Source organism: Pinus tabuliformis, chromosome 9 (genome assembly GCF_031772625.1).
Source record: "Pinus tabuliformis cultivar Carrire ecotype Pingquan chromosome 9, CPIR1, whole genome shotgun sequence".
Lineage (NCBI taxonomy): Eukaryota > Viridiplantae > Streptophyta > Pinopsida > Pinales > Pinaceae > Pinus > Pinus tabuliformis.
In genome coordinates this window covers 787,841,208-787,855,793 of record NC_142307.1, presented here as the reverse complement: position 1 = coordinate 787,855,793, position 14,586 = coordinate 787,841,208, and positions in this window count along the sequence as shown.

Below are 14,586 nucleotides of genomic sequence, written 5' to 3'. Positions count from 1 at the left end.
TAGATCAAGTATTTTGCTTTAATATATTGCATTATCAGGTGATCTACAGTGAGAAATTCTACAAACTATTTGAAAATTACATAGCCATGATTTGGCTTATTTTAGAGGAATTTCAAATTTTATGTAGACTGATTTCAAAATTTTATGAAATCTCTAATAGGGAAGAACCTTGAAAATGTATTTTCCAAAGGTTATAGGATTGCTTGTTCAAACAAACATGATAACATACTTGAACATACCTATAACCCCAACGAGAGAATTGTAGGCGCAAAATTATTTATTTGTTCAAAATTTCTTCAAATATGTTCCTAAATCAAAAAGTGATGTTATTGGTATCATCAGTTTTTCCTAGATGTTTTTTAACTTTTAAATGTCCATGTAATCATGTTTCATAGCGTTTTTTTTTAATGTGGTTTTTGGCTGCTATTTAATAATTATGGTACTAGTATCATCATCATTTTCCTAGGGCATATCTTCAATTTTTTAAAACTTGGTGTAATCATTCCATTTTGTTTTTAGTAGGTTCAATTTTTTCCATCATTTATTTCTTGATTTTGTTTTTTTCAACAAATAATGGTATCATCATTTTTACTTAATGGTTGTATTTGATTTTTAATTGAAATGGTTGATTTGTATTGATTCGAAAAGTGGTGGGGCATGACCCATTTCCCACATAATACAAAAATGAGATGGGCTATGAAAATATAAACGAACAAAAAATTATTCTAGATCGATGTTTGGGCGTACTAATCTTATCTTCCAACATCTACTAATATACTATGATGTACTATCATAAAAGTAGCAAATATTGAAAATAGATTAATTTCATTTCAAAAAAATACTAATGCCCATCTTGGATACCAACTCTAGGTTCCATGTGGGTTGTAGAAATTGATTTTGTTACAACATCATCCAAAGGTCTAGAAATAGGTTGAGGCAAGGAGATCAATAGTTAAACTTGGAGATTAACAAATTTTGTCAAGTGCGCCTCTAGCTTTTCCAAGATGTTTATTACTGCTTTCAACTCTACTACTTTTGCTTTGAGCCTAGAAATTAATATTTGAACCTCTCCCTCCCATTCTTTTAAATGTTAAAAATAGTCTTGAGTGTCGGAGATATTGGCATTGATGTCAAAAATTGATGTGGCTTTGCATTGATGTCAAATGTTGATGTGGCTATGAAGGCTAATTCAGGTGATGTTGATTGAAATTGAAGAAGGTTGATACAATGATGGTAATGAAGATGAAGGAAAAAATCAAGGCAAGACTCAAGGAAAATTTCGGTGATGAAGACTCAAGATTGATGTAGTGATTAAGGTCATAGAGTGAAAAATTATAGGGGTCAAATGGTGAAATACAAGGTTTTTTCTATCAAGGCAATATTAGACGACGCATTACACCTAGAGTAATGTGGTCTGCATAACAAAGGACTCCCATTATAACACAGGTTGTTGGAACAAAGGGTGCTTTATAATGTTGAATGAAAGCTTGTCTGGAGAACTTTGTATTTGCAGTATACAATAACATCAATATACAATATTTGCAGTAGGAATAAGGCTTGATAACTTGATATTTTCATTGAATATTAACAATGGTATACATGTTGAGGTTACAATTACAAGAAGGAACTAATATGTGCAATAATATGGGTTGTTGTTACAATTTTAAATCATATAGTGCAATCATTATTGTTGGCTCACGTTATATTATTTTTCCAATACTACAAAAACACCATTTTGTCTTGACTTGATCTTCAAGTTCAGAAATGAAGAGATAGACCACAAAGGACCTTGGAATTCGAAGAGACAACCTTTCACTTCATATTCCTGCATGGAATACTAACAGCGAGCAAGCCTTATCTATAAAAGACACAATTTTGAATGAAATCTAAGTTAGAGAATTCAACTCTGAGAAAGAGAGAAAGCTAATAAATAGCTTGACAAAGAGTATAATAGAAAGAGGAGCAGAAAAAGAACATAACTGAGAACAAGAAGCAGAGAAGGCAAGTATCCAAAATGGGGACAAAAAATGAGTTTTGTACAAAGATAAAGATCAAGTAACCAACAAGATTTGTTTGTAATTTGAATATGAGATTGTAGTATTCTTTCAGATAATAGCCTGGAAAAGAGCAAGTTGTAGCTTGCAAAAAAATTTGAGGTCGTAGCCTCCTATGGGTAGAAGCATGTAGAAAACTTGATGTAATCAGGGGACTAGGAGCTTGTCTTCACATCACTTCAACCAAAATTCATGGTTTTTCCCTTTATGGGTTTCCACCTATATCTGGTGTCTTCATATGTTGAATGTTGATTGTCTTTCTTATATGAATGCTTCTGAATTCATTGTAATATGTCGAATACATATACACTTCTGCTAACTGTAAAAGAAAATATTAAAAGCTAAGTACATATATAATTATTAATTGCAAAAGAAAAGATAACAAATTGCAACAATTATTTACAATTTGGTCATTTAAAAGACACAATTGTTGATTCACGTCCCCAAGTAATTTTCAAGTATTCATCAACGGGTATCAAAGAAAGGTTCCTTTTGTACCAACTTAATCACTAAAAGGGAGACCAAGTTCATGAAAATGGCAAGTCAAGAAGGATGTTAAACAAATAAAGCACCCTTGTTCAGTGGTACAAATTATGATTTATGGAAAATAAGGATGAAGACACACCTAATGTCACTTGGTGCAGATGTTTGGGTTGTAGTGGAGAATGGATATAAAGAGCCACCTGCAATAGTTTAAAAGAATCACAAACTTGAATTTACATTTAATGCCAAAGCTATGAATGCAATTCTGAATGGACTAGCTAAATCAAAGTTTATTAAAGTAATGCATTGTAAGACAACAAAAGAAACGTGGGAAAAATTGTAGAACATGTATGAAGGAGATAGCAAAGTAAATGTGGCTAAATTATAACTGTATAAAATGCAGTATGAATCCTTAAAAATGAATGATGAAAAATACATAGGCAAGTTTTCCCTCAAAGTAGATGAAATAGTTAATGTCATGGTGGGACTAGGTGAGAAGATTAAAGAGGCTACAGTGTTTCAAAAGATATTGAGATCTCTACCTACCAAATTTAATCCAAAGGCATCAACAATTGAAGAAACAACCAACTTTGAGACACTAACAAGGGATCAATTACTTGACTTCTTGGAAACATATGAAATGATGATAGAAAAAGGAAATACACCCACACGTGATGCAGCATTCAAAGTTGGCTTGAAACCTACTGAAGACCAAGAGGGATCATGATCTAACTTAGACAAAAAAAAAGGAAATTTTGTGAGAAGGTTAAAGAAAGGAACATGCAAGTATAAGGGAAAACTTCCATTTAAATGCTTTAACTATGGTAGAGTGGGGAATTATGCTTCAAAATATCATTTTATGAGGTAAGTGAGTAAGTTTAAAGGGAAGGAAAATAACATATTAAAGACTAAGAAAAAATTTAAAAGAAAGAGCTTTAACACACAAGAAGACACCAGTTCCTCAAATTGTACAAATGAATCTTCAGATGATGATGAAGGGACTAGTGAATTTTTGCTTATGGCCTTAGAGTTTGAATTTAATGAACTTAAGGATTGGGAGCTGAGTGTGAAGAAGAAGGTGAGGTAGACCTTGAGGGAGATCTAATCAACACCCTAGAAGAAATTGATAGACTAAAGAAAAAAATAAGAAACAAAAGGTAATTTTTTTGAAATATGTTAAGAGATGAACCAAAGTATGAGGAAATCATTTAATTAAAAGTGAATTTAAAAGAAGCCAAGAAGGTGAAAAAAAATTGCTACAACAATTAAAACAAAAAGGAAAGGAGTGTGAAAATTTGGAAGAAGATGTAGTCACTTTAAGTAAAATTCTAGAAAAAGATTAGACTGAACTGAACATGAATCTTCAACACATAAAAGGATCTGAAAAATTGGACATGATTCTAAATTCTCTGAGATCCCCACTTATGAAAAATATATTGGGCTATGAAGGAGAATTCAGTGAGACTAATAAAGAAGATAAAAAAATTATCATGTTTCCAAAACAATTAAAGGAGACAATGACCATTTACAATAGCTAGAAAACAAGAGTATTAACAGCACATCGAAAACAAAGTGACAATACACCTAAGGAGCAACATAATATTCATCTTATTCAGCAACATCAGATGACCAATCCTTATAAATAACCACAAACAAGAAGATTGAACCTGCAGTCAATGAGCTACCAGAGGCCTTACTACTTCAGAAGATAAGATTTTCAAATGTCGAGGAGACCCTATTTACAAGTACCATTCTTTCCTAGGTACGCGATTTTTTTCTATGAATATTGTTACTTATGTAAATATAGTGGGCACAAAGCTATAAGCTACAAACCATATGTGAGAAAGAATGAAATGAGGAGTCTAAGAAAAATGAAGAAAGCAACTAGATTGCAAATGTAGAAATAGACATGAGTCAGAACAGTAACCCGTTTGCTCCACTTTCAAATGACATTCATTGTCATTATTGTCACAAGTTTGGACACAAGTCTTATGAATGCAAGCTCAAGTATTTCCAACCATAGATTTAGAATAATTTAAAGATAGAAGAACCTATGCAGTGGAGAAAGAATAAGGAAGAAAATAAAATGGATAAATGCAATCTATTTCTATATGCTCAAAATCATAATAGTAAATGGTATGTGGACAATGGCTGCTTCAAACACATGACCAAAGATAAAATAAAATTTATACCATTAGATGAAAATAAAATAGGAAATTTCACTTTTAGAAATAATGCAACAGGAAAAATCAAAGGAAAGGGTATAGTCAGTTTAAACAATGGAAAAGGCAAAGCTCAAGATGTATTATTCGTTGATGAACTAAAACATAATTTTTTGAGCTTAAATGAAATTTGTGACATAGGTTGTGATGTTGCCTTCAGAGCTTAGGATTGTGAGATAAGATCAACTACCATGGGGAAGACTCTAAAAAAAGGATTTCGAACAAAAAATAATGTGTATGATTTAAAGGAAGATAATAAAGAGTGATACGTGAGAAAACAAGATGATTCTTGGCTATGGCAAAGGATATTGGGGCATCTTAATTTTTTATCACATCATCAGGCTTAGTAAAAAAACGAGTAGTCAGGGATCTACCAAAAGCGTATTTGCAAATCATGCCAAATGGGAAAGTAGGCTCGAACTTCATTCAATATCAAAGATAAGTTTTCAAGTAGTAAGCCTCTGCAATTAGTACATATGGATTTATGTGGCCTTCCAGAATAGGAGAATTTGATGGTGAGAGATATTTCATGATGGTAATTGATGATTACTCTAAAATGACTTGGGTAGCTTTCTTAAGAACAAATCATAAGAATTTGAAAAATTTAAGATCTTTAAGGCATTATCAAAAAATTAGACATGATGCAAGACAAAGTATATAAGATCAGCAGAGAAGGTGAATTTACTCTAGATGAATTTACAGACATCTGTGATGAAATTGGTATGAAAAGGCAGTATACTATTGCAAACACTCCTTAGAAAATTCGAGTTGCAAAGAAACATAACATGTTTGTACAATAAATGGTCAAAGCCATGATGCAAGAGAGAAACATTCTTTAGACTTATTGGGCAGCAACAGTTCACACAACATTTAATATTCTGAATAAGACACATCTTAGACCAAATTGTGATAAGACAACTCATGAATTGCGGCATGGTAAACCAATGTCAATCAATCATTTTAAGGTATTTAGTAGCAAGTGTTATATCAAACACAATGATGAAAAGTTGGGAAAGTTTGATTCGAGGTCAGATGAAGGAATATTTTTGGGATATTCAACAAAAATTAAAGGATAAAAGTGCTATAATGAATGACAACATAGGATTGCGGATTGTATAGGCATGAAGTTTGATGAAGAGTTGCATAGCAAGAACAAGAATACATGTTTTATCAATCCTCCATGTCAGCATGAAAATGAAGAAGAAGGAGAATAGGTTCAAGGTTTAGAAGAAATAAAGACTCATTCAAAGGATCCCTCAATGAATGTGTAGAAGAAACATCTTGGCAATCAAATTATTGGTGATAAAAATATAGGTGTACAAACAAGAACGATACATGCAGAGACAACAGATCAGGCTCAAATAGCAATGTTGTCACAGATTGAACCGAAGAGCTTATCATATGCAAGGAAAGACAAACACTAGATAGGTGCAATGAATGAGGAATTAGACCAGATCAAAAAGAACAATACCTTGGAGATAACACCAAGGCCAATAGGTAAAAACATTATATAGGTATGTATACAATCTACTCCTAAGTTGCATAATATTATATCTCACTTTGCTTGTTCTCCTCCAATATTTAGATGACAAAACAATGTACTTCCACATGTTTGGTATGATCATGGAATATAAAATTCTTTGCCAATTTGAGTACACCTTTGTTGAGTTGAGGCTTCTGTGATCCATATCAAGATTGAGAAAGTATTTCAGCGTAAATCACATGATAGAATAATTGTCAACGCGTTTCGAACCAACAAGTGTGGTTCATCATCAGGACAAGTTGAAGAACCAGATCATGGCTGCATATTAAATAGGGAGAGCAGATCATCCAATGGCTAGGTTTGACTAAAAATGGCTATATTGAAAAAAAACGGCTATATTAGGACAGACCTGATAAACAGCTAAGAATGACCCAGAAATGGTTAGATTTGACTATTCAACATGTTTAATTAAATAATATTATTATGTTAAAATATTATTTTAATATTTATCATGAGTTATTTAGGTGAAAAGATAATCATTAATAATAATATTAGGGGATATTATGCTAGAAATAATATATCTAGGGATACTCATTGTTAGTAATCGGAAGGATTTAATAATAATTAAAAATAAATATTATACTATTATTATAATAATGTCATAGTATTCAACTTATTATTAATGACTAGTGTAACTAATTAATAAAAAATAAAAAAATAAATGAATAAGTAATAATAGATCTATGTATATTATTAAATGTAATATTAAATATACTAGATCATTCAGATTAGTATTATTATATATCGTTATTATATTATTATTATTATTAATATTGGAAATAAAAGTAATATTCGTTATGATCATAGTATTATTATATTAGTATTCTAATTCTAGGGAACTTAGTAATAGTAAGGATCTATTGTATTGTTATAATAATAGTATTCTATTAAGGGATGGGTGACTAACCAATATAGAATTATTAGAAAAGCCAACTGCATAAATTTGTAATTTAAATATCTTATGTTATATAATATAACCCTATAAGAAAGGAAAGACAAGAAAACAAGGAAGATTTTCCACAGAGGATCAAAGAACTACGGCTAAAGAAAGAAGGTTAAAGAATATCAAGGGGATATCCTAGGGACAAGATATAAAAAGAGGGAGGGGAGGAAGGGGAGGAAATGACTAGGAGGCGATGGCTGGGACCCAACAACTACTGATCCTCCAACCATCATCACTATTGAGATTGCTTGGCCTTTTTTGAGATTGAAAAAAGGCCAAGCAATCTCAATAGAGATGACAGTTGGAAGATCAGTAGTTGCTAGGTCTTGGCCATCCCCTCCTAGTCATTTCCTCCCCTTCCTCTTTTTATATCTTGTCCCTAGGATTTCCCCTTGATATTTTTTACCTTCTTTCTTTAGCCGTAGTTCTTTGATCCTCTATGGAAAATCTTCCTTGTTTTCTTGTCTTTCCTTTCTTATAGGGTTATATTATATAACATAAGATATTTAAATTACAAATTTATGCAGTTGGCTTTTCTAATAATTCTATATTGGTTAGTCACCCTTCCCTTAATAGAATACTATTATTATAATAATACAATAGATCCTTACTATTACTAAGTTCCCTAGAATTAGAATACTAATATAATAATACTAGGATCATAACGAATATGACTTTTAATTCCAATATTAATAATAATAATATAATAATAACGATGATAATAACACTAATATGAATGATCTAGTATATTTAATATTACATAGATCTATTATTACTTATTCCTTTTTATTAGGTTTATATTAATTAGTTACACTAGTCATTAATAATAAGTTGAATACTATGACTTTATTATAATAATAGTATAATATTTATTTTTAATTATTATTAAACCCTTCCGATTATTAACATTGAGTATCCCTAGATATATTATTTCTAGCATAATATCCCCTAATATTATTATTAATGATTATCTTTTCACCTAAATAACTCATGATAAATATTAAAACAATATTTTAACATAATAATATTATTTAATTAAACATGTTGAATAGTCAAATCTAACCATTTCTGGGTCATTCTTAGTTGTTTATCAGGTTTTTCCTAATATAGCCATTTTTTTCAATATAACCGTTTTTAGTCAAACCTAGCCATTGGATGATCTGCTTTCCCTTTAATATGCAACCATGATTTGGTTCTTCAACTTGCACTGACGATGAACCACACTCTTTGGTTCCAAACACGTCAAAAATTATTCTATTATGTGATTTACGCTGAAATACTTTCTCAATCTTGAGTACACCTTGTTTGTCACAATGGAGTGTTGTAGAATAAACTTGTGTTACTTACAAACCAACAAGTAATCCTCTTAACAAGTCATTTTAACACTGGGTCATTTTCTAGTTTTGAGTCAAATGTGGTTGAACATTTTAACCCAAAATCCATAGGTTAGTTGCTAATTATATGTCATAATATATTCCATAATACATAATAAAACAAAACATAACAAAATATTTAGAACCTCAAAAACATTCATTTATTTATGCATGAACCATATAGGTATTAGAATTGTCCATATTCGTGAAATATATTATATTTGTTTGTATACTTGTTACCCATACAAAATACCCCAATCACTAAAGGTTGGGGAAAATATAGTAGATTAATGGGTTCTTCTTTAATGATACAACCATACCATTAGAGACCCAACAACGATCATAAGAAGAAGGTATCGGCATATTGGAGACTTAGATTGATGTCTATCAATGACTATTATTGGAATAGATGGTGATACTAAGTAATCTTTGACACCTCCACCTATAGATGAATCTACTCTATACACTAGATCATTGGAAATCCTTTAAATTCTCGCAAGATAATTTATGGTAAATGATTGAAATTGAGAAGCAATGATTTTTGCTTCTCTGTAAAGAGGTTTTAGGTTGTCTTTTCAAACTCGATAAATGCATTTCATCTGGTTACATATCAATTCTAAGTTGGTGTTGACCATAATATCATTGACACAATATTGTGTTACTGCTCATAGCCCTTGAATAAGGGCAATATAGTATGCTTCATTATTCGTAGTCATTCCTAGCACTTCTCTCTTACTTTGGAGAACATGATTTAGTGCCCAATTATGAAGGATGCATGTAATAATTTCTTAATCTAGGTTTGGATAGAAAGACACTTGAATGCATAATGTCCACTTTTGCACCATTCTTTATCTTAGAGGAGTTAAAAAATAAGAAAGCAATAAAATTCTATCAGAAAATAAGCATATAGGAATAAACTTTTAACGTTCAACAACCTACATTACTATTAATCAATGAAGCTAATAATCCAGATCATGTTTTTGATGGTATGACAAGTACTCAAAACCATGAAGCCCTACATCGTAGTGTATTCTCATGGTAAGTAGTCCCAGCTACATCAATCATTATGTAGAATTTATGTAGAGTAAGCAACATGTCTGTCAATTTGAGGCAACGTTACAGATATTTCAAATTCCTCTTAATTTTTATTTTTACTTTTTAAAGAGTGTTTCATCTTATGAGTTTATGTGAGCTTTTCTGAGTACTTCTAATCACAAATAGAATCCATGAAAATGCATTGATGTTCTTATCAATATAAAGCATTTCAAGCATCAATAACATAGCTAAGTAGCTCTACCAACCAGATAGAGTCATCATCAAAATTAACTCATTTTGCATCTATAAATTCAAATGTAGTCAACTCTACATGACAATAGACAAATCAAGAGAAATGAAGGATGAAAGAAAATAGTGGCAAAATATCCACTAACAAGACTAGTGGATAGAAACATTAATTAATAATACCAAAGATGTAACAATTTGAGCATCCCATCAAGTCAAAGCATAATTCATTGGAGATTTGAATCAAAGGGCATAATTCTTTAGCTATTATTTTCTCAGTAAAAATACAAAGAGTACAGTGCAAATTGTTAAACAATAATCCTACTTTCCAGACAATGTCTCGTAGGTCTAGAAGGATTAAAAAGGTTTGAGATTGTCATGTTCATCCTATAATATGAGCATTATTAATGAAGTTATGGTAATTAGATCATGTTGTTTATATATTTTTGAATGTATCTTGAATTGAAGACTATAGATATGTATCTTTTTTAATTTGTGTTGGCCGAATGTCTTAGGAAGCAAGAGGTTGTAAATGAAGCATACTTTAGGGGATGAATTTCATGCAAAAGAAATGATTAGAAGAATTGAATCTCATGGTAACATTGATAATATTGCTCTGGTTGTTGTTTTAAGTGTTTTTTAAGGATAATCCAAGAAATGGTGTCTTGTATAACTTCTATAACACACAAAAGGTGGGGGTTCCTTCAATGGAAAGCTTCTTCTTTATACTTTAATTTTTTTACATTGGGCCTTTTTGGCGATTTTAAAATTGATTGTTTGGAATCTAGATAATGTGTGTAAAACTAATCTTGATATAGACTATGTACTTCTATGTCCTATATATGCACATATGCTGCAAAATTTGGTCAAAATAAATGTCTCATTTTATTGCACCTATAAAAAATATTTATGTGCAATAATTGAAATACGAAAAGATACATCACATCCAACTCATGACTAATCATAGTCTTATCAGGGATCCAACTAACTCTCTCTAAGAAAGGAATGACAATTTTGTCAAACAAGATCACTGTAAAAGGGAACCTGGCATATACTATAATAGAGAGGGAAATATAAGGGACTCATACTTCTCATATACCACCTTAAATGGCTATCTACAAGCCTATCATGTGATGCAAATCTAACTGAACGCAAGTTAAAATAGTCATGCACATGTTCACCTACCAAATTAGAAAAACATCCATGAATGTAAACTTTTCAACAAGTTTGAGGGATGTGTGGAGGGGTGAGGGGAAATAGGGAAGGGACACAATAAATAATGGCATTTGGTTGCTTTAAAGTTTTCAATTTTAATATTGATGGAAAAGTATCATTATGAAATTTTTGGAGGAAGAAAAAGTCCCAAATCCAAGTATAAAAAATAAGTTAGAATGATTATGAATAAGTTCCAAAATTACCACTCAAGGATAATGAGAATAAATAGACCAATGTATTACTCTAACAGAGATGTCCATGAAAAGCAACGAGCGGGTCTTAAAGACTTCAAAGAAACCAACACTCTCACATGCTTGTGTTTAGAAAAAAACTATTCCACAACCCCAAACACATATTATGGATTTTGTGTAGGAGGCAAACTAATGTTGCGACTATTGACTAAGATCATCTTGCATGGAATTTCATAGAAATGTAGACATAATGGATGAAAATTTACTGGAGAATGGATGCATTGAGGCAGTCTATCTCTAGCAATGGACCTTCTAAAATCCCTCTTCTCATTGGTCCCATGGAACCTATCCTAGAGTTTGGGATGGAAGCTCCTCAAGAGTCAAAAGTATATCAAAAGAGGGAAAACATTGTTTTGGATATGTACATCTTTGTGGACTAAGAAATCAAATTGTTGTAAGAGAAAGAGGGGAAAACAAAAAAATAAAAATTGAAAGGGAGGTTGTGCAGAAGGAGGCATAAATCATGCAGGTTTCGTCAGCATATAATTGAAGGGGTTTTATTTGAGGTCATAACAATTAATAACCACAATAAAATAGAATTCAAGAACTATTAGTTCCATTAATACGTTTTGGGCATATGTAGGCTTTAATACTATCTCATTCTTTCATTTTATAGACAAGTACTAACCTCTGCTGCAAATTATATTTCATATTTGAAGATGAAGGCATCCATTAAATGGGGCATCTTGGAATAACTTCTACAATTTTAAAATATCCTGTCTATGACACTTGATTACACAAATCCTTGCAATATGTCTAGGATTCATTTCATATTTATCGATTCTTAGGATGCCACACTATTACCCGCATGGGTACATTTCTATGGAAAAATAGTGTTCACAATAAAGGACTTGAAACAATGTTTCCTAGAAAATAATGGCAATTTTTGGTCTAGCTTTTATCTTATGGGGGGTTTCACATCCTTGTGCTAAATACTTCAATTCCCATGGAGATCATGACAGGATTCAATTCTTCTAAGTGAATTACTATTTTGGAGAACCTATCCATTTAACACCATTATCATGGATCCAGGTTGTTTCTCCATGCTTTTAGAGATCCTATATGAATTTCAATAAATCACCATGTTGAGTTGCTAATAAAAATAATTCCTTCTACTAGTTACTTTTCCTCATCTCCTATTATGGTTCACAATAAATTCCTTTATTTGGTGCTCATCTAGACAACATGTAGGTTGTAAGAATAGTACATGACATGTTGGAATGCCCTTTTCAATCCCTTTTCTATTCCTTGGCAAACCCATGCAATCCCCTTTCAATACCTTTGTAAAAGAGAGTTAGTTTTATAATTGGTGTAGATTGGTTCCCTTATCTAGTTGATAGTTTCTTTGCATAGATTGGGTGTAGGGCCTTTTATTTACAAGCACCTTTAAGTAAAAATGAATATTTAAATAATGATATGTCTTAAGGACATATCTTATCATTACACAACCAATCCTTATTTGTGTAAGGGCTAGTTACTCGAAATTTTTCTCATACTCTTTTCAATTTTTTTCATAAACAACACCCTGCATTAAATCTAATGGGTTATGTTTGTAATGAGTTGGTAATGACATGCATGATCAGAAGTAATAGTAGAAATTTACCATCTGCTGGAATAATATAATAGACTATGCCTAATATATATATATATATATATATATATATATATATATATATATATATATATATATATATATATATGTTGAGTGCGTTGACAATATCAGGTTTAGGAGGAGAATATTAAGTTTTCATGATGTCATTGATGTCATAATTTCTTCGAGTATCCGTTCTCACTACTTGTTGCCATGGATGAAATCAGTTTGGGTGGTTTATATTTACAAACATTTTTCCTCTTGTTGCTTTGTTCAAAAGAGCATGAAATGTATCCAATTAGGTAGCCCTTTGTGTACGAAATTTTGTCTAACCCCCAAGGAATGAAGATAAATTCAACTTTGAAGTTTAACAAGTTAGAAATGAGATCAATGGTTCATTTCCACTATGGGGTCTCAACATTCTTGTCATTTAATCGAGAGGGGGGGGTTTGTCTATGATACCACCCACGCAATAAACTTCCAATACATGTGGCAACAGTTTAGGCATTGCGGGGGGGGACGCTAGTGGTTTTTGGAAACCACCTTTTACCCCACCTTGAGACTCTTACAAGGCACGTTGGTAAATTTTCCATGTTAGCTAACATATATCACCATTGTTAGTTAACAATTATGTGTACTGGGCCGAGATGGTTGGGAGAACATTGGGATGATAAAATTGAAGTAAAAAATGGAGGAAAACGTCAAAAGGGTGAGAAGCCAATAATGCCAAGCACCGAAGAGGTTAATCCCCTAGTCATCACCCATGGTCATAAAGGGGCTAGTAGGCTAGCACACGTGGACTAAGAGCCTGTCGAGCCTATAAACCCATCGGACTTTGGGCCATAGACCCTATTTCAAAAAAAATTCTAACTTTCTGACAACCCAACAACCCAAGAACTAGACACGCATGGAGGGAAAGGTGGCACAAATGACATGGATACCAGGTGGTAATGTAAGTGATGTGGCATCTTGGGGAGGTGACACATGGCATGTGAATTCAACACTTCTTGGTGGCCAAATGTATAGTTGGAAAGTGATGAGTGGCAAGCACACATGTCCAACTGGACATCTGGCAAGTTCTCACTCGCCGCAACAAGTGACATGTATGCATGAGTAGCAAATGAAATGGCTTGTGGGCCTCACTAGATGACTCAGTTTGAGGATGTTGTAATAGGTAGTTGTGTAGCTAGTGAGCAGTGGTTAGAAGACAAATAATTTTCCGTCGTCTACAACAAATAGGTGTTGCACAAAAAATTGTCACCTTGACATTTTGCAATCTGTGTGAGTCCATTACCACTCATACTTTCCTCCTTTGCAAGTCTTAAGCCTCAGTTCCTCATATCAAGCCTTGAAAATAAGAGAAAACCCTCAAAAATCTCTAAAACTCTGGTTCTGCACTTTCTCTTAGCATTACTTGCGGTCCTGCACCCAATGGTCATGTCTCCTGCGCACCTGACCTCTTTGTCTCTGTGTTATGGGTGCAGACCCTTGTAAAAGTTAAAAAGGCGCAAGTATATTCTTAAAAACTCACTTTTAGTCATTTCTAGAAGCTTCTGGAAGGAACCTTGAGGTGGCAAGTTCGCTTCGTTAAGGTTCATGCATCCCATACCTTAAGGAGCTAACCCCTTGA